A 22,101-nucleotide genomic window follows, 5' to 3' on the forward strand; every position below is an offset into this window, starting at 1 on the left:
CTGCTTACCGCATGCTGGTTAACACCAAGATGAGGAGAGAAGCATGGCTAGAAGGCCGAGCTAATTCCTCAGATATTGACAGGGACTCAAAGGCATGGGAGCAGTTATGGAAAGTTAATGTACCCCCCAAGGTGAAGATCTTTTTATGGAGGCTTGCTCAGCAATCTATCCCCACGGCAGACTTGCTACATCACCGAAACTTGTCCACAAGCACACGGTGCGGCTTGTGCGGGGCAGAAGATTCATGGCAACACTCGTTACTACACTGCACAGTCGCACGTTGTGTGTGGGCGCTGCAAGATCCGGAGCTAGTTGAGGCTTTGAACAACACAACAGAGCCGGACGCGAAGAGGTGGTTGTTTGCCCTAATGGAAATGCTTTCGCCGACAGAGTTTACTCAGGTCGCGGTCACCATGTGGGCGCTTTGGCACTCACGGAGACAGGCGCTGCATGAGAACATATTCCAGAGTCCTTTGTTAACGCATAGCTTCATCTCAAAGTATATCCGGGAAATCGAGGAATGCAAGCCCAAAGTGACTCGAGGAGCTGTGAACCCAAACCGGGTCCAGGTTCAGGCTAAATGGATACCACCGCCGCCGGGAGTGGCGAAGATCAGAGTTGATGGAGCAACGGCGAGAAATACCCTTGATGGTACGTTCAGCGCAGTATGCAGAGATGATACGGGTGTATTTGTTGGGGCACGTAGTGGAAATTCAAAATTTTCTACGCATCACCAAGATCAATCTATGGAGTAATCTAGCAACGAGGGGAAGGGGAGTGCATCTACATACCCTTTTAGATCGCGATGCGGAAGCGTTGCAAGAACGCGGATGAAGGAGTCGTACTCGTAGCGATTCAGATCGCGGTTGATTCCGATCTAAGCGCCGAACCACGGCGCCTCCGCGTTCAACACACGTGCAGCCCGGTGACGTCTCCCACGCCTTGATCCAGCAAGGAGAGAGGGAGAGGTTGGGGAAGACTCCATCCAGCAGCAGCACGATGGCGTGGTGGTGGTGGAGGAGCGTGGCAATCCTGCAGGGCTTCGCCAAGCACCTCGGGAGAGGAGGAGGAGGGAGAGGGGTAGGGCTGCGCCAAGAGAGAGAAAGTCTCATGTCTATGGCAGCCCCAAAACCCCCACTATATATAGGGGAGGGGGAGGGGCTGCGCCCCCATCTAGGGTTCCCCCCCCAAGGGGTGCGGCCAGCCCTAGATGGGAGTTGGGGGCGGCCAAGGGGGGGAGAGAGGGGGGCGCCCCACTAGATGGGCCTAAGGCCCATCTGAGCCTAGGGTTTCCCCCTTCCCCCCTTCCTGCGCCCTGGGCCTCTTGTGGGGGGGCGCACCAGCCCATCTGGGGCTGGTCCCCTCCCACACTTGGCCCACGCAGCCCTCTGGGGCCGGTGGCCCCACCTGGTGGACCCCCGGGACCCTCCCGGTGGTCCCGGTACGTTACCGATAGCACCTGAAACTTTGCCGGTGACCAAAACAGGACTTCCCATATATAAATCTTTACCTCCGGACCATTCCGGAACTCCTCGTGACGTCCGGGATCTCATCCGGGACTTCGAACAACATTCGGTAACCACGTATATCTATTCCCTATAACCCTAGCGTCATCGAACCTTAAGTGTGTAGACCCTACGGGTTCGGGAACCATGCAGACATGACCGACACGTTCTCCGGCCAATAACCAACAGCGGGATCTGGATACCCATGTTGGCTCCCACATGTTCCACGATGATCTCATCGGATGAACCACGATGTCGGGGATTCAATCAATCCCGTATACAATTCCCTTTGTCTATCGGTATGTTACTTGCCCGAGATTCGATCGTCGGTATCCCGATACCTTGTTCAATCTCGTTACCGGCAAGTCTCTTTACTCGTTCCGTAACTCACATCATCCCGTGATTAACTCCTTGGTCACATTGTGCACATTATCATGATGTCCTACCGAGTGGGCCCAGAGATACCTCTCCGTTTACACAGAGTGACAAATCCCAGTCTCGATTCGTGCCAACCCAACAGACACTTTCGGAGATACCTGTAGTGCACCTTTATAGCCACCCAGTTACGTTGTGACGTCTGGTACACCCAAAGCATTCCTACGGTATCCGGGAGTTGCACAATCTCATGGTCTAAGGAAATGATACTTGACATTAGAAAAGCTCTTAGCAAACGAACTACACGATCTTGTGCTAGGCTTAGGATTGGGTCTTGTCCATCACATCATTCTCCTAATGATGTGATCCCGTTATCAACGACATCCAATGTCTATGGTCAGGAAACCGTAACCATCTATTGATCAACGAGCTAGTCAACTAGAGGCTTACTAGGGACATGGTGTTGTCTATGTATCCACACATGTATCTGAGTTTCCTATCAATACAATTCTAGCATGGATAATAAACGATTATCATGAACAAGGAAATATAATAATAACCAATTTATTATTGCCTCTAGGGCATATTTCCAACAGTCTCCCACTTGCATTAGAGTCAATAATCTAGTTCACATCACCATGTGATTAACACTCACAGGTCACATCACCATGTGACCAACATCCAAAGAGTTTACTAGAGTCAACAATCTAGTTCACATCACTATGTGATTAACACTCAATGAGTTCTGGTTTGATCATGTTATGCTTGTGAGAGAGGTTATTAGTCAACGGGTCTGAACCTTTCAGATCCGTGTGTGCTTTACGAATATCTATGTCATCTTGTGGATGCTACCACGCGCTACTTGGAGCCATTTCAAATAACTGCTCTACTATACGAATCTGGTTTACTACTCAGAGTCATCCGGATTAGTGTCAAAGTTCGCATCGACGTAACCCTTTACGACGAACTCCTTTTCACCTCCATAATCGAGAAAATTCCTTAGTCCACTAGATACTAAGGATAAGTTCGACCGCTGTCATGTGATCCATTCCCGGATCACTATTGTACCCCTTGACCAACTCATGGCAAGGCACATTTCATGTGCGGTACACAGCATAGCATACTGTAGAGCCTACGTCTAAAGCATAGGGGACGACCTTCGTCCTTTCTCTCTCTTCTACCGTGGTCAGGTCTTGAGTCTTACTCAATACTCACACCTTGTAACACAGCCAAGAACTCCTTCTTTGTTGGTCTATTTTGAACTCTTTCAAAATCATGTCAAGGTGTGCGTTCTTTGAAAGTATCATCAGGCGTCTTGATCTATCTCTATAGATCTTGATGCCCAATATGTAAGCAGCTTTATCCAGGTCTTCCTTTGAAAAACTCCTTTCAAACAACCCTGTATGCTTTCCAGAAATTTTACATCATTTCGGATCAACAATATGTCATTCACATATACTTATCAGAAATGTTGTAGCGCTCCCACTCACTTTATTGTAAATACAAGTTTCTAACAAACTTTGTATAATCCCAAAAACTTTGATCACTCCATCAAAGCGTATATTCTGACTCCGAGATGCTTGCTCTAGTCCATGGAAGGATCGCTGGAGCTAGCATACCTTTTAGCATCCTTAGGATCGACAAAACCTTTCTGATTGTATCACATACAACCTTTCCTTACGAAAACTGGTAAGGAAACTTGTTTTGACATCCATCTGCCAGATTTCATAAATGCAGCTAATGCTAACATGATTCCGACAGACTTAAGCATCGCTACGGATGAGAAAATCTCATCGTAGTCAACTCCTTGAACTTGTGAAAATACTCTTTGCCACAAGTCGAGCTTCATAGACGGTAACATTGCCGTCCACGTCCGTCTTCTTCTTACAGATCCATTTATCTCAATGGCTTGCCAATCATCGGGCAAGTTCACCAAAGTCCATGCTTTGTTTTGATACATGGATCCTATCTCGGATTTCATGGCTTCTAACCATTTGTCAGAATATGGGCCCACCATCGCTTCTCCATAGCTCGTAGGTTCAGTGTTGTCTAGCAACATGACTTCCAAGACAGGATCACGTACCACTCTGAAGTAGCACGCATCCTCGTCGTCCTACGAGGTTTGGTAGTGACTTGATCCTGAAGTTTCATGATCACTATCATAAGCTTCCACTTCAATTGGTGTAGGTGCCACAGGAACAACTTCCTGTGCCCTGCTACACACTAGTTGAAGTGACGGTTCAATAACCTTATCAAGTTTCCACCATCCTCCCACTCAATTCTTTCGAGAGAAACTTTTCCTCGAGAAAGGACTCGTTTCTAGAAGCAATTACTTTTGCTTCCAGATCTGAAATAGGAGGTATACCCAACTGTTTTGGGTATTCTATGAAGATGCATTTATCCGCTTTGGGTTCGAGCTTATCGGCCTGAAACTTTTTCACATAAGCATCACAGCCCCAAACTTTTATGAAACGATAGCTTAGGTTTCTCTAAACCATAGGTCATACGGTGTCGTCTCAACGGAATTGCGTGGTGCCCTATTTAAAGTGAATGCGGTTGTCTCTAATGCCTAACCCATAAACGATAGTGGTAATTCGATAAGAGACATCATGGTATGCACCATATCCAATAGGGTGCAGTTATGCTGTTCGGACACACCATCACACTGTGGTGTTCCAGGCGCTATTAGTCGTGAAACAATTTCCACAATGTCTTAATTGTGTGCCAAACTCGTAACTCAGATACTCATCTCTATGATCATATCACAGACATTTTATCCTCTTGTCACGACGATCTTCAACTTCACTCTGAAATTACTTGAACCTTTCAATAATTCAGACTTGTGTTTCATCAAGTAAATACACTCAGCATCTACTCAAATCATCTGTGAAGTAAGAACATAACGATATCCACTGCGTGCCTCAGCACTCATTGGACTGCACACATCAAATGTATTACTTCCAACAAGTTGCTCTCTTGTTCCATCTTACTGAAAACGAGGCCTTTCAGTCATCTTGCCCATGTGGTATGATTTGCATGTCTCAAGTGATTCAAAATCAAGTGAGTCCAAACGATCCATCTGCATGGAGTTTCTTCATGCATATATACCAATAGACATGGTTCGCATGTCTCATTCTTTTCAAAAAACGAGTGAGTCCAAAGATCCATCTACATGGAGCTTCTTCATGCGTTCTATACCAATATGACTCAAATGGCAGTGCCACAAGTATGTGGTACTATCATTACTATTTTATATCTTTTGGCACGAACATGTGTATCACTGCGATCGAGATTCATTTTAGGTGCAAGACCATTGAAGGTATTATTCAAATAAACATAGTAACCATTATTCTCCTTAAATGAATAACCGTATTGCGATAAACATAATCCAATCATGTTTATGCTCAACGCAAACTCCAAATAACAATTATTTAGGTTTAACACCAATCTCGATGGTGGAGGGAGCATGCGATGCTTGATCACATCAACCTTGGAAACACTTCCAACGCATATCGTCATCTCACCTTTAGCTAGTCTCCGTTTATTCCGCAGCTTTTATTTCGAGTTACTAACACTTAGCAACCGAACCGGTATTTAATACCCTGGTGCTGCTGGGAGTACTAGTAAAGTACACATTCATATAATGTATATCCAATATACTTCTGTCGACCTTGCTTGCCTTCTCATCTACCAAGTATCTAGGGTAGTTCTGCTTCAGTGACCGTTCCCCTCATTACAGAAGCACTTAGTCTCGGGTTTGGGTTCAACCTTGGGATTCTTCACTAGAGCAGCAAATGATTTGCTGTTTCATGAAGTGTCCCTTTTGCCCTTGCCTTCTAGAAACTAGTGGTTTTACTAACCATCAACAATTGATGCTCCTTCTTGATTTCTACTTTCGCGGTGTCAAACATCACGAGTTGCTCAAGGATCATCATGTCTATCCCTGATATGTTATAGTTCATCACGAAGCTCTAATAGCTTGGTGGCAGTGACTATGGAGAACCATCACTATCTCATCTGGAAGATTAACTCCCACTCGATTCAAGTGATTGTAGTACTCAGACAATCTGAGCACATGCTCAACGATTGAGCTTTTCTCCCTTAGTTTGCAGGCTTAAGAAACTTGTCAGAGGTCTCATACCTCTTGACGTGGGCACTAGTCTGAAATCCCAATTTTAGTTTTCGGAACATCTCATATGTTCTGCAACGTTTCAAAAACGTCTATGGTGCCACAATTCTAAACCGTTAGCATTACGCACTGAACTATCATGCAGTCATCAAAACGTGTATGTCAGATGTTTCGCAACATCTACAGACGACGCTGAGGTTCAGCACACCGAGCGGTGCATTAAGGACACAAGCCTTCTGTGCAGCAATGAGGACAATCCTCAGTTTACGGACCCAGTCCGCATAATTGCTACTATCAACTTTCAACTAAATTTTCTCTAGGAACATATCTCAAACAGTAGAACTAAAGCGTAAGCTATGACATAATTTGCAAAGACCTTTTGGCTATGTTCATGATAATTAAGTTTATCTGATTATTTAATGAACTCCCACTCAGATAGACATCCCTCTAGTCATCTAAGTGATACATGATCCGAGTCAAACTAGGCCGTGTCCGATCATCACGTGAGACGGACTAGTCATCATCGGTGAACATCTCCATGTTGATCGCATCTACTATACGACTCATGTTCGACCTTTCGATCTCTTGTGTTCCGAGGCCATGTCTGTACATGCTAGGCTCGTCAAGTCAACCTAAGTGTTTCGCATGTGTTCCGAGGCCATGTCTGTACATGCTAGGCTCGTCAACACCCGTTGTATTCGAACGTTAGAATCTATCACACCCGATCATCACGTGGTGCTTCGAAACAACGAACCTTCGCAACGGTGCACAGTTAGGGGGAACACGTCTCTTGAAATTTTAGTGAGGGATCGTCTTATTTATGCTACCGTCGTTCTAAGCAAATAAGATGTAAACATGATAAACATCACATGCAAATCACAAGGTGACGTGATATGGCCAATATCATCTTGCGCCTTAGATCTCCATCTTCGAGGCGCGGCATGATCACCTTCGTCACCGGCATGACACCATGATCTTCATCATCATGATCTCCATCGTCGTGTCTTCATGAAGTTGTCTCGCCAACTATTACTTCTACTACTATGGCTAACGGTTAGCAATAAAGTAAAGTAATTACATGGTGTTTTCATTGACACGCAGGTCATACAATAAATTAAGACAACTCCTATGGCTCCTGCCGGTTGTCATACTCATCGACATGCAAGTCGTGATTCCTATTACAAGAACATGATCAATCTCATACATCACATATATCATTCATCACATCCTTTTGGCCATATCACATCACATAGCATACCCTGCAAAAACAAGTTAGACGTGCTCTAATTGTTGTTGCATGTTTTACGTGGCTGCTATGGGTTTCTAGCAAGAACGTTTCTTACCTACGCAAAAGCCACAACGTGATATGCCAATTTCTATTTACCCTTCATAAGGACCCTTTTCATTGAATCCGATCCGACTAAAGTGGGAGAGACAGACACCCGCTAGCCGCCTTATGCAACTAGTGCATGTCAGTCGGTGGAACCTGTCTCACGTAAGTGTACGTGTAAGGTCGGTCCGGGCCGCTTCATCCCACGATGCTGCCGAATCAAGATAAGACTAGTAACGGCAAGTAAATTGACAACATCGACGCCCACAACTACTTTGTGTTTTACTCGTGCATAGAAACTACGCATAGACCTAGCTCATGATGCCAAATTCAAAATTTTCTACGCATCACCAAGATCAATCTATGGAGTAATCTAGCAACGAGGGGAAGGGGAGTGCATCTACATACCCTTGTAGATCGCGATGCGGAAGCGTTGCAAGAACGCGGATGAAGGAGTCGTACTCGTAGCGATTCAGATCACGGTTGATTCCGATCTAAGCGCCGAACCACGGCGCCTCCGCGTTCAACACACGTGCAGCCCGGTGACGTCTCCCACGCCTTGATCCAGCAAGGAGAGAGGGAGAGGTTGGGGAAGACTCCATCCAGCAGCAGCACGACGGCGTGGTGGTGGTGGAGGAGCGTGGCAATCCTGCAGGGCTTCGCCAAGCACCTCGGGAGAGGAGGAGGAGGGAGAGGGGTAGGGCTGCGCCAAGAGAGAGGAAGTCTCATGTCTATGGCAGCCCCAAAACCCCCACTATATATAGGGGAGGGGGAGGGGCTGCGCCCCCATCTAGGAATCCCCCCCCCAAGGGGTGCGGCCAGCCCTAGATGGGAGTTGGGGGCGGCCAAGGGGGGGAGAGAGGGGGGCGCCCCACTAGATGGGCCTAAGGCCCATCTGAGCCTAGGGTTTCCCCCTTCCCCCCCTTCCTGCGCCCTGGGCCTCTTGTGGGGGGGCGCACCAGCCCACCTGGGGCTGGTCCCCTCCCACACTTGGCCCACGCAGCCCTCTGGGGTCGGTGGCCCCACCTGGTGGACCCCCGGGACCCTCCCGGTGGTCCCGGTACGTTACCGATAGCACCCGAAACTTTTCCGGTGACCAAAACAGGACTTCCCATATATAAATCTTTACCTCCGGACCATTACGGAACTCCTCGTGACGTCCGGGATCTCATCCGGGACTCCGAACAACATTCGGTAACCACGTATATCTATTCCCTATAACCCTAGCGTCATCGAACCTTAAGTGTGTAGACCCTACGGGTTCGGGAACCATGCAGACATGACCGACACGTTCTCCGGCCAATAACCAACAGCGGGATCTGGATACCCATGTTGGCTCCCACATGTTCCACGATGATCTCATCGGATGAACCACGATGTCGGGGATTCAATCAATCCCGTATATAATTCCCTTTGTCTATCGGTATGTTACTTGCCCGAGATTCGATTGTCGGTATCCCGATACCTTGTTCAATCTCGTTACCGGCAAGTCTCTTTACTCGTTCCGTAACTCACATCACCCCGTGATCAACTCCTTGGTCACATTGTGCACATTATCATGATGTCCTACCGAGTGGGCCCAGAGATACCTCTCCGTTTACACGGAGTGACAAATCCCAGTCTCGATTCGTGCCAACCCAACAGACACTTTCGGAGATACCTGTAGTGCACCTTTATAGCCACCCAGTTACGTTGTGACGTCTGGTACACCCAAAGCATTCCTACGGTATCCGGGAGTTGCACAATCTCATGGTCTAAGGAAATGATACTTGACATTAGAAAAGCTCTTAGCAAACGAACTACACGATCTTGTGCTAGGCTTAGGATTGGGCCTTGTCCATCACATCATTCTCCTAATGATGTGATCCCGTTATCAACGACATCCAATGTCTATGGTCAGGAAACCGTAACCATCTATTGATCAACGAGCTAGTCAACTAGAGGCTTACTAGGGACATGGTGTTGTCTATGTATCCACACATGTATCTGAGTTTCCTATCAATACAATTCTAGCATGGATAATAAACGATTATCATGAACAAGGAAATATAATAATAACCAATTTATTATTGCCTCTAGGGCATATTTCCAACAGTATTCCTAGGAGCCTCGGTGATCAAGATTCCAGGAGTGGTGGATCCAGCTACTCTGGAAGCCTTGGCGTGTCGTGAGGCGCTTGCTCTAGCGTCGGACTTGGATCTTCCCCGGCTTGTTATTGCTTCGGACTGCCAGGGTGTGATCAGGGACATCAAAGAAGGCACAGGAGGATTATATGCTAGTACTGTCAAGGAGATCAATGAGACGGCACAGGACTTTGATCAATGCACCTTCATATTTGAGGGCAGATCGACAAATATCGAGGCACATAGCCTCGCTAAACACGCTTTCGGACTAGATTATGGTCGCCATGTATGGCTTATAAACCCACCAGACATTCATTGTATTCCTATGAACTTTTATGATTAATAAAGTGTGTTTAGTCTAAAAAAAGCTGGCTATAAGAAATAAACTGTATATTTTTGCTTAGTTGGAGGAAAGAAAATGGGAGAGAGAAGGTAAGCGGGCTCTTGGTGAAGAGTCAGCTATAGCACGTGCTCCTAGGCACTTTGTGAGAGTGAAAGATGGGCCATATAATAAAAAAGTACTAGTACACTCTTTTTTTGGCGAATAGAGTAGTACACTCTTCTAATCAACTATTGTACATATTGGCTACAAGATGGGCTATACATGACATGGCAATGGCTTATAGCCAGCAGTTGGCTATACTATTAACCATGCTTTAAGGGTAAAATTACATACTTCTGGTCAATGTTGGCGTTGCCTCTGTGCTGCGGATAATTTGGATGACTGAAAATACGGAAGGCTGTGCGGTTCGAATGAGCCGAAAGAACGCGAAATCACTAATTAAGGAGTACTCGTTGCAAAGAACACTCCACCTTCCCAGGTCACGACAAGTGGCGCACATGCAGCGCGCCACTTGTCGCAACCTGGTAGTTTTCCCTTTTTTCTAAGATCCGTTTATTCAAAACGTTTTATCTCTTAAACCGTGCGTCCAAATCTCAAACCGTTTTCACCATTGGATTCCTCGCGTAGAGATCTTCAAAACTAGATCCAATGTTGATAGGTTTTGACGAACTTTTTTTTCATGAAAAAAAACCAACGAGAAAAACTAGACGAAAAAACCCAACCGGGAGCATGGTTTTTCCCTTTCTGAAAGAGGCACGCCTGTGCCTTTCGTGAAATCACAACCGTGCCTCTCGGGGAAGCAAAACCGTGACTCTCGTGGAAGAAAAAAAATAGAAAACTCGTTTTTTTTCTTTCCGAAAGAGGCACGCCCGTGACTCTCGCGAAAGCACAACCGTGCCTCTGGTGAAAGCAAAACCGTGACTTTCGTGAAAGAAAAAAAAACAGAAAACGCGTATTTTTTCCCTTTCCGAGAGACACGGCCATGACTCTCGCGAAAGCAAAACCGTGACTCTCGCGAAAGAAAAAAAAAACAGAAAACGCGTTTTGTTTTTCCCTTTCCGAGAGGCACGGCCGTGACTCTCGCGAAAGCACAACCGTGTCTCTCGCGGAAGTAAAACCGTGACTCTCGAGAAAGGAAAAAAAAAACAGAAAACACGTTTTTTTGGTTTCCGAAAGGCACGGCCGTGAGCGAGAGTCGTGACTCTCGCGGAAGAAAAACCGTGACTTTTCGCAAAAGGGAAAAAAAAGAAAACACGTTTTTTCACGTAAAAAAAAATTTCGAAAATTTTTTTGGTCGCAAACCTAAGGAAGACCGGGGGAAAACCAAAACGTCGAAAAAACCCGGAAAAAAACCGTTTAAAAAACCGAAAACGCGTGTGGAAAAAAATAATCTGAAGGGAGCGTTCAAAGCGCGACACGTGGCGGATGACTGAGAACGCACTAAGTGGCGCTGATCGTTGCGAGGCTCCCGAAGAAGCGCTTGTTAACTAGTTGCTCTCGAAAGAACGTGGCCGACAGGGAGAAAATGGCCTTCCCTCTATTTGGGCCTGCATAGGCTCAGCAGGTGGAGCCCAATCCACTCGTCAAATAGAACGAAGCTGCCCATTTACCAAAAAAAATAAAGCTGCCGCACTGGCTCAACGCTGCAAAACGCCACGCGTCAGCTTGTCGCCGGCCCCACGCATGCTCCGAGCGCGTCAAGCAAAACTATATAACAGCGCACTCCACACAAGACACTGAGTTATCCATCCACGGTCCAGTATAATCCCAAGCTAAAGCAAAGCACCGAGCTAGCTAGTCACTCGCCGTTCACCGATCGACCGGCAGCAGTGCAGATGGACATGGGCAGCGAGCAATGGAGCTCCCCGTCCACGTCCACGTCGACGCACGACCAGCACGCGGCGGCGCCGCCGAAGCGCCCCGCGGGGCGCACCAAGTTCAAGGAGACGCGCCACCGGTGTTCCGCGGCGTGAGGCGCCGGGGCGGCGCCGGCCGGTGGGTGTGCGAGGTGCGCGTGCCCGGCAGGCGCGGGTGCAGGCTCTGGCTCGGGACCTACGTCACCGCCGAGTCCGCCGCGCGCGCGCACGACGCCGCCATGCTCGCGCTGGGCGGCCGCTCCGCCGCGTGCCTCAACTTCGCGGACTCCGCGTGGCTGCTCGCCGTCCCGTCCGCGCTCGCCGACCTGGCCGACGTCCGGCTCGCGGCGCTCGCCGCCGTCGCGGGCTTCCAGCGCCGGGAGGCCGCCGGTTGCGCCGCGACCGTTCCCGTGGACGAGGTGTTCGACACCTCCAGTTCGTCCACCTCTGGCTCGTGGGCAACGCCGCAGCCTTGTGCGGCCGCCGACGGAGTGTTCGACGTGCCGGCGGCAGCACTGGCCAGCGACATGTTCGACTTCGAGTTGGATGTGTCCTGGGTGATGGACCTGGGCTCGCCGGCGACGTCGCAGCCTGGTTGTGCGGACAAAGTGTTGGAGGTGCCGGCGGCCGCACTGGGCGGCGACATGTTCGACTTCGAGCTTGACATGTCCGGGGAGGGATGGCCAGCGCTCTCGCGACGTCCGCGCCCCACGCGCGTGCGCCGCCGCCCCCACCTCTGCCGCCCCCGCCGCTTGCCCTCCCTCCGCCCCCGTTCAAGCCCACCACCCTCGCCACCCCTGCATCCGGCCCGTCCGCGCCGCGGCGCCTCTCCTCCGCGTCGGCATCGGGGCTGGTTCCCGATCCAGATGCGCCGTCGCCGTCGCCGCATCCGGGGCTCTCCCGCTCGTCCCCCGGGATGGTCGCCGGTTTGCCCCCACCGTCCGGCGACTCGGCTCCATCGACTGAAGCCTCTCCGCCCCCGCCTCGTCTTCGATCCATTGTGGTCCGGGAGCCCGCCGCCGGGATTTGTGCTGACGGCCGTTCCGATGTTGCACGGGTCGCTGCTGGAGTGCCGCGGTCTGCCTGCTGCGTGCAGGCTTTCCCGGAGGTTGATGCCGTTGTTGCTGCTCCGCCCTCCTCTTCACGGACTCGTCCCAAATCTGTGGTAATCCGGGACGCGGCCTTGGCTCCGGGGGGAGGGGATTCCTCTCCTGCCTCAGACCATGGAGGATGGATTGAAGTGCGTGGGAGCAAGGGATGTGCAAATGCTTCCAGCAGCGGTCGGGCTGTGCCGCCGAAGGCGCGGCCGGTGGTTAGTCCGTCTGAGCGCGCCGCCTACCTCAAATGGATGGACGGACGATGCTTTCGGTGTCTCAGCCGCAAGCATTTCGCCAAGGATTGCGAGGAGCCGCTAAAGTGCTGGCGTTGCTACAAAGATTTCCATCTTGCCAGTCAGTGCCCTGGCCCTTCGTCGAAGCTCTCCTCGACGGTGCCTTCCCACGGTCCTCGACTTGGTGTTGGGGATCGCCGTGACGCGCCGGCTAGCCATGCTTCTAGGCAGCGCTCATACGCCGAGGCTCTCTTAGCGCCACCCCTTGGAGATCGCTTGGCTCGTAGTGTGGACGGCTGTGTCTTCCCTCTCGCCCCGGTTGAGCAGGATCTCCTTGCTGCTATGCTCTCGGCTAGGCCGGTGGGCATCGATCCGTGGCCTAACGATCCTATGCTTGATGAAGCAATGGCGCCTTCCCCTCAGGTTTTGCCTGTCATCCTTGGTCCTAGGGACTGCTCCGCTTGGGGCGATGACATGTGGTTCAGCCATGGTGCCTCAGTCCGTAGGGAGTGAGGAATATGTTGATCCTATGTGCTCGGAGGCTACTATTCTGTCGCCACACCATGGAGGCTCCTCCTCATCTTTTGTGGTGCACTCCCTTGTACGTCTGATGCCGAGTCCAGAGGAGCCGCTCGGTTTCAACGCGCCTGATGTTCTGGCTGAGCCTATGGACGAGGTGTGCAATGTTGTTGCGAAGGTGGCGCAAACTAAAGCGGCACCACTATCTCTGGAGGACTTTCTCAGCAAGGTTACATGTTCGCTCCCACAACCTCTGCTTGGGACCCCAGTGCCTTCGCATGGGGAGAAGAATGGCGGGCGACGGAGCGGGCGTCTGGATAAGAAGAACAAGGCGTGCAACATCCCGACATCCAAGCGTGCAGAGTATAGAATGTTGGAGGCTTTTGATGAGTTGCCGGAGGTCAGCAAAGCAGAGGGGCCAGAGCAAAAGATGCAAGCATACCTGGACATGTACAAAAAACCGCTCTCACCGCAAGTGATCGAGGCGTTGAGCTCTTTGGCGAGGATCGCTGGGAAGTCAAAGTTGGACCTGTCAGGATGTTTTCCACATGATAATGTTAACACATGATTCTTTGAGGCCGAGTCAGAATAGTCTTTCGGTATGGACAGTTTCCCTTCGGCGAGTGGCAGTTATTTTGGTTGCACTTGTGCCTCGCCTAACTGCCTTGGGCTTGGGTGCTTTGGTGTCTGGCTCTGATGATGTCCCTTGATGCTGCAGTTGTCTTGTCCCTGTCCTTAAGTTCTAGTGCCTTTTTTCTCGTTTTCTTTTTTCTTTCTTTTTCGGTTTTCATTCGGTTTTCCCTGATTAGCCGAGAATGTTAAGTTTTCGGGTCCAGTTTTCCTTATAAACTGGACCAACTTTCTTCTTCTCAATGAAATGCAGAACCCTGCCCCTTTCGAGGTGTTCTCGAAAAAGAAAAGGACCGGGGCTCGTACTACGCGGATTCCGCGGAGGGGCTGCTCCTCGAGCCTCCGCCACCGGCCGATGCCGCCGAGGCGTGCTGGGACTACTACTACGGCGACGGCGGAGGTGACGCCGCGCTCTGGAGTCAGTAGTGAAAGAAATTGCCCTGGTTTGACTTTCTCGATGGAACGAACGAACTGAATATAGGACCACTTTGTCCGGCATATGAACATTTATCCATGAACCCTTAAACGCCTAAAAAGAATCTGATGGCTTTGCACGAAATCAAACGCTGTAATTGTAGTACTCCCTCTGTAAACTAATATAAAAGTGTTTAGATTACTATTTTAGTAATCTAACGTTCTTATATTAGTTTATGGAGGGAGTACGTACGAACAAAAAGGACAAAACAAAGGGCAATGAGAGACTTTGCAGGTGGAAGATTAACGCGCTAATGCACAAGATGTGCCCAAGAAACCACCCAGGTCAGCCGGTTTCAAGCCACCGTTCCGGGGTTCCTAGTGGCCACGCGAGCTGACGCGGCGCTCCGTGCCGCCTGCTTCCTAAATCCTACGGCCAACAGGGCAAAGATGCATGGTGTGTGTGACATGCCACCTTTCCTTCTTGGCATCGACGTGCCACGCCCCCAGAATGGTCTTCCTAGATGGTTTATTTGCGTCGGCGCCGAAAAACGGCCCAGTCGCGCCCCTATGACCCCGAATTCTGCCGGCTCGGTCCGTTTTTGCGCCCGGTGCTCGCAGGCCAAACCCGGCGCACTGGGGGCGCTCGGGGGCTCCGGCGCAAGGGGGAAGCGTTTCCGGGGCCACATTGACAGACGAAAAGTCAAGCCACCCGCCTAGATTCGCCTCCTACCCCCCGCGCTCGGCCGCCACCCTGCCGATTCCGGCGCCGACCACCGTCCGCCGCAGCTAGGTAGACCATCTCCCGCCGGGAAAAAGAAGGGGTTTCGCCGAGGCAGCCTCTCCGCCGCCGCCTCGGCACCTTTTCCGGCGCTCCGGCCGCGCAGGGCCTGTACACCGGCGGGCTTGCGTCCACCGCACCCGCAAGGTGTTCGGTGAATTGCCCGGCCCGGCGATGGACTCTGAAGATGAGGAGGCGCTCGCGGCGTTGCTGGATGAGGAAGCCGAAGCCGGCGTCCAGGAGCAGGAGCATCTCATGGGCGAAACCCGCCGAACCACACCGAATATGGGCCGATTCACGCAGATATCGGGCCGTTTTTTAGCCGAAAGCTAGGCTGAAATCGGCGCCTGGGGACGACCGGGGGGCGACGACTGGGTGCCGAACCGCCCCGGCGCCGAGTTTATCGCCGGCGCACCCCAGGCAGCTCTTTTTCGGGCCTGGGGGCCGAACGGCTGAAGATGCTCTTAGATATTTGTGGAACGGAGCAGTTTTTTGTCGCATTTCTATTCTCGGAGGTTCGGCTAAGCGATAGCGGAGAACAGTTCTAAGCCGCAAAAACCGCGGCGAAAAGGACACATCGGCCACCATTTGAAACAAAACTATGGGTGCTGACGCTGGACCCGCCGGAATTGATTCCGGAAATAGGTTTCATCCGTTCATGTGTGGCGTTCATGTGACGGGGGAGGTGGACCAGAGTACGCTAATTAGTCTATAATAGAAATATGTGGTCGACAGGAGGAGCCCAATCAGATCCGGACTCACGTCAAAATCCTTGTCGCCACGCTACGTGAGCTCACTCAAGTGGAGTGAGTGTGAGGACAGAGGAGGCCGCGGGCGGGGCACACCATGTCGCTGTTTGTCTGGGCCTCCTTCCTCAATTCATCCCGTGGCCAAGTGGCAGGATGCTAGGATATTTCTTCCTTCTTTGGGTAACAATTATGACAGGATGATGTGCCACTTTGGTTAACTGTAAATATATTCAGGCCAACTCCGACGTAGGAACCAAAATCGCCCGGGCTAAACGGACAGACGAGCCGGCGCAACGCACGACCTCATTTGTAAAAACGTCCACTTCTGGTCCGGCTCGTCTCATTCTGGGCGTAAAATTGGTTTGGCTTTGCGGTCAAATGAACACAGAATGAACACGCATGCGGCCTCTCGCCGTCCGTCACAGACCCGTGCGTTGGCCATCTAACTACCTCCAACCTACCCCACTCAATGGACATGGATGGGTGGGCCCGCCGGTCAGCCAGCCAGACGGCCCCGACCACGTCTTTTTTATGGCGAAGCCGTGGACTTCCACTTCCTCACCATCTCCATTGCTCCCTCCCTCCAAGAAAGCAAACCCTAGCCTAGCGCCGCTACCCACCTTGCTCCCCGCCGCCCATGGGGTTCTGGAAGTGGCACCCTGACAAGAAGACCAAGCGCGACCACGAGGCGGGGTCGTTGTCCGCCTCATCTGGAAGCGCGGCCACCCACTCCACCTCGCCGGCATCCTTCTCCATCTCCCCTCCGGCGACCACGCCAGGCTTCCGGCCCTACGTCAAGGTCGCCATCTGCCACCGGTACTGGGAGACCGGCATGCCGTTGCCGTGGCCAGATGCCCACCTTCCCAATGGGTGGCATGTAAGCCCGCATCGGGTGCCCATCCCCCCCCGTCCGGCGAGCGGCCGCGCGTGCCTCCAGGAGATCGCCCGTCGTCGCTCCCGGATTCCGCGTCAGTACATCGCCGACCGTAGGTACGACGTCGACTCGCCCTTCCGGGACACATGGTTCCAGGACGAGCACGACATGCGCCGGCAAACTTTTTTGTCGGCCGTGCTCATAGGCCGCCCCGTGTGTCCCAGAGTGCCCCTCGTGTGTGCGCATCGAGCCCGACAAGAGCGCGCGGCCTGACGCTAATGCCCTCTCCCTTTCCGTCGCCGCCGCCCCCGCCCCCGCAACCTCCCACCATGATGTCCGAGGAGGAGGAGCGATTGGTGCATGCCGTCATGGAGGACTTCGAGCGGGAGCACAAGCGCTGTCAGGAGGAGGAATGTGAGGGGTTGCAGGAGATGCTGGAGTTGTCGGCAGTGGGAGACGTCTGCGTGTCGGAGCTGGACGTGAAGCAGGAGGTGAAGATGGAGGTGAAGGAGGAGGCCACGGAGGAGCGTGCATGGGCGCCGTGGTCACCACCACCGTCGCCGCCGCCGCAGAACTCGCCCGTCCAATTATGGGAGCCGCCGCCCCATCTCTGGACACCCCACCCTACATTGACCTGGCTAGGCGACGACGAGGACAGTGGCGCCTGATGACGGCGACGGCATTGGAGGCACGCGGGGCGGACGAACTACCTTTTTATGTTCTTTTTAATTTCAACTTAAGTACTATGCGTGGGCCATGACTATGGTGGATTGTTTAATTAAGTTTGTTATATATTTATGTTTTAAGCTATTTTGCAATGCCTTTTTTAAAATTACAATGCCTTTTTGGGTGTTTTTTTCTAGGTCCGACACGGACAATGTTTGGGATGCGGCTGCGCGTTGGGTGCACCGATCCGCGGACGACCCAAACCGTACACGGGCGTCCATTTTGCCGCTCCAAATGGACAGAATCCGGATCAAACGGACGTCCTTCTGGAGATGATAGCCCCTCTAGAAGTTCATCTGGTTGAAGTTAGAGTCAAATTTTTGGATAGCTACTTCAAATCCATCGGCTATGCCAAGAAATACCAGTGCTCTGGAGATGATAGCCCCCTCGCCGGCCCTGCGGTGGCCGCTACCGCCAGCAAACTTTGCAGCCGTATCCGTTGATGGTTCCTTCGCACCGCGGTTGGTGCAACAACAGTCGGGATTGTGTTAAGAAGGGACAATGGGTCGGTAATTTTTGCAGGTTACCGTCATATCTTCAAATGTAATAATGCACTAGAAGTGGAGCTACACGCGATCATGCAAGAAATGGCTCTTGCGCTCGAGCACACAAACCTTCCGGTTATCGTGCAGTCCGATTCCTCAGAAGCCACTGCAGTACGCTCAAGTTATCGCATTTCTGGTTCGGCACACGGCCACATTGTTGCGAAGATCAATGCTATGCTTTCGGATAGGAGTTTGTTCCTCAGAAGCTACGGCATGAACAAAATGTAGCTATTGTTTAGCAAATTATAGTCGTACAGATCGTGTCACGGGTGCTTTTGTTGTAACCCAGAACATTGGGATAAAACTCCCCTTTCACCGGAAAAAAAATGGCAACAACTGACTTTGCAAGAGGAAGATTAACGCTGGGTAAGAGCATTTACAGCCGGACGCCTCAATCCATCTCTCGTACGCCTGCAGACGCGCCCGGTCAGTGACCGGACAGGAGAGAGGAGGAAAAGCGTGACCAAACCGGACCCCTCATATCATCCCTATAAGCTCGGGCTGTCCGCGAACCCTAATATCCATCTCAAATGTATGGGGGATATGAGGGCTCGCGGACGTGCCCGGGCGCATCCGGGTAGTTCGCCACGTCGGACGCGGCCCCACCCCGTACCACATTTTCTCTTTCTTTATTCATTCTTTTATTTCTCTTTTTTGATCTCCACCAATCACATGCAAATGTCCAGTCATATGAGAAGGAAAGTGAAGAGTGTAGCTGCGCGGACGAATAAATAGGGGCTTAAAGTGGATTGACCGGGTGCGTGAGCGAACGTTTAAGGATCACATTTACTATGTCCGGCCATAGATGCTGTAATCACACAGAGGCAGTTCGGACGCGCTAATGCAGAAGATGTGGCCTAGAAACCATCCAGGTCAGCCGATTAAAGCCACCGTTCCGGGGTTCCTCGTGGACACGCGAGCTGACGCGGCGCTCTGTGGAGCCTCCTTCCTAAATCCTATAGCCAACAGGGCAAAGATGCATAGTGTGTGAGCGTGACACGCCACCCTTCCCTCGTGGCTTTGGCGTGTCACCTTAGATATTTAGGTCCGTGCCACTTAAATATATTTGTGGAACAGAGCAATTTTGTCCCATTTCTATTCCTGGAGGGCATCACTTTGTAGAAAGCAGACGAGCGGGAACAGTTTTAAGCCGGAAAAACCGCGCGAAATTTACACGTCGACCACCACTTGAAGGAAGACAATGGGTGCTGACGTTGGACCCGCCGGAATCGATTCCCAAAATAGGTCTTATCCGTTCATGTGTGGCGTTCATGTGACAAAGGGAGGTGGTCAAGACTACCCTAATTAGTCTATACGAGTACAAAATATGTGGTCGACAGGTGACGGCCCAACCAGATCTTTTCCTGGGCTCATGTCAAAATCCTCGTCCCCACGCTACGTGAGCTCTCTCAAGTGGAGGCAGGTGAGTGTGAGGAGGAAGCAGCTGCCGCGGGCGGGGCACACCACGTCGCTGTCTGGGCCTCCTTCCTCAATCCATCCTGTGGCCAAGTGGCAGGATGGATATTTGTTCCTTCTTTTGGCAATAATGATGACAGGATGATGTGCCACTTTGGTTATTATACTCCTATATGTATTTAGTCCCATTGCCGATTTGTTCCGGGGGGAAAGGCTCTTGTCCTAGTGATTATTTCTTTCCTGGCATCACTCGTGCCTTTACCTCTATATATAACAGCAGTGATGCCAGTTTAGAGTTAGGCAGACGTACCTGGTCTCATGGGTGACACATCTGAATCTAGTTTCTTTGATTGATACTATCTCGTTTCAAAATAATTGAATTTTTGGGTTTGTTACAAGCCAAACTTGTTTAAATTTGACCAAGTCTATTGAAATATTAACATTTATAACAGCAAATTAGTCTCATCGCACTATGTTTTTTTACATCGCACTATGTTTATTTGGTGTTGTAGGCCTTACATATTTTTTCTATAAAGTTGGTCAAATGTAAGAAAATTTGACTTGGAATAAATTTAAAACTTTAATTATTTTGAAACGATAGGAGTAAATGCCAATCAGAATCAAGTTAATATGTCAATGAAAATTTACCTTGCTTGCAACTTAAGCCTCCTCCTTCAGCAGCAGTTCACCATTACTCTATAAAGGATCCTATAGTACTCGTCTCCCTAGGCTCCTCGCGGGCGAGAACACCTCATGGGCGTCCATTGCCGGCTGGCTTCCGACAGAAGCCTCTCGGGGGTGCAGGCTCTGGCTCGAGAAGTACGTCACCGCCGAGTCCACGACACGCACGCACGACGCCGCCATGCTCGTGCTCGGCGGCCGCTCCGCCGTGTACCTCAACTTCCCAGACTCCGCGTGGTTGCTCGCCGTCCCATCCGCACTCGCCGACCTGGCCAACGTTCGGTGCGCAGCGCTCGCTGCCGCGCGGGCTTCCAGCGACGGGAGGCCGCAAACTACAACACGACCATTCCAGTGGACGAGGAGTTGGACACCTCCAGCCCCAGTGCGGATAACACCGGCTCGTGGGCAACGCCGCAGCCTTGTGCGGCTGCGGACGAAGTGTTGGACGTGCCGGCAGCAGCACTGGCCAGCGACATGTTCGACTTCGAGTTGGATGTGTCCTGGGTGATGGACCCAGGCTCGCGGGCGACGTCGTATCCTGGTTGTGCGGACAAAGTGTTTGATTTGCCGGCTGCCGCATTGGGCGATGGCGACATGTTCGAGTTCGACTTGGAGCTGGACATGTTTGGGGAAATGGACCTGAGCTCCCACTACGCGGATTTCGCCGAGGGGCTGCTCCTCGAGCCTCCGCCACCGGCCGATGCCATAGAGGCGTGCTGGCAGAATGGGGACTACTACAACGACGGTGGTGGTGACGCCACGCTCTGGAGTCAGTACTGAAAGAAACTATCCTGATTTGACTTTCGCCATGGAACGAACCAACTGAATCGGCTTGCGGTATACTCCGTCCCAAAATAAGTGACACAATTTTGTACTAATTTTAGTACCAATTTAAGTTGGTACTAAAGTTAGTACTCCCTCCGTCTAGGTGAATAAGTCATCTTAGGCTAGCCATAGTGGGGGTAACTTAGATAGTAACTTAACACATCCCAAGACAATTTTGCTTATGTGGCAAGTATTTAATGAGAAAAGAGGTGCTTGTGGTAACATAATATGTTACTGTAACATAGCGCTTCCCGAGACAAAATGAGTCTATGAGGTAATAAATGAAGCCATCTATAATACTACTACTATATTACTTTGCACTATGAAGGTAGTAACATAGATAAGTTACTCCCTAGTATGACCAGCCTTAGGTTGTGCACCGTGACCAAGGAAAAGTGGAAAAGGAGAGAACTTAATGTTTATTTGCTAATTAATAGCATTGCATGCATGAACTAACCACTGCATGTTGTGTTTGATAGTCTCAAAACATTTAAAGCATGCACGCCCACATCTTTTATTGGTTGATATGTAAGAAACATGAGACGAGATGGGAGTTAATGCACCGCGCCTAAGTGTTTTGGGATTATTTGGTTTTCGTAAGGTGACTTATACACCTAGACGGAGGGAGTACAAAATTGAGTTCGTACTAAAGTTAATGCAAAGTTGAGTGACTTATTTTGGGACCGAGGAAGTACTTATTAAAGTTCATTCACGGAACGCATAAAAAGAATCTGACGACTTCTCACGGAATCAAACACAGTAGGAAGATTTACTGCTGGGTAATCCGACAGAGGCAGTCCAAACGCGCTAAGGCTAGTCATAGTGGGAGTAACTTAGATAGTAACATTGCGAATTCCAAGAATTTTTTGCTTATGTGGCATGTAGTTAATGAAGAGAGAGGTGTTTGAAGTAACATAATATGTTACTACTATAACATTAGCGCTTCCCGA

General features: G+C 50.7%; 2 pseudogenes; both read left to right on the forward strand.

Moving 5' to 3' along the window:
* The first annotated feature begins 11,107 nt into the window (after positions 1 to 11,107).
* Positions 11,108 to 15,815, forward strand: LOC109753258 (dehydration-responsive element-binding protein 1H-like; annotated as a pseudogene).
* Positions 15,816 to 19,070: 3,255 nt separating this feature from the next.
* On the forward strand, positions 19,071 to 21,106 carry LOC109753235 (dehydration-responsive element-binding protein 1H-like; annotated as a pseudogene).
* Positions 21,107 to 22,101: the final 995 nt, after the last annotated feature.

This window comes from Aegilops tauschii, chromosome 5 (genome assembly GCF_002575655.3).
Source record: "Aegilops tauschii subsp. strangulata cultivar AL8/78 chromosome 5, Aet v6.0, whole genome shotgun sequence".
NCBI classification, from domain to species: Eukaryota; Viridiplantae; Streptophyta; class Magnoliopsida; order Poales; family Poaceae; genus Aegilops; species Aegilops tauschii.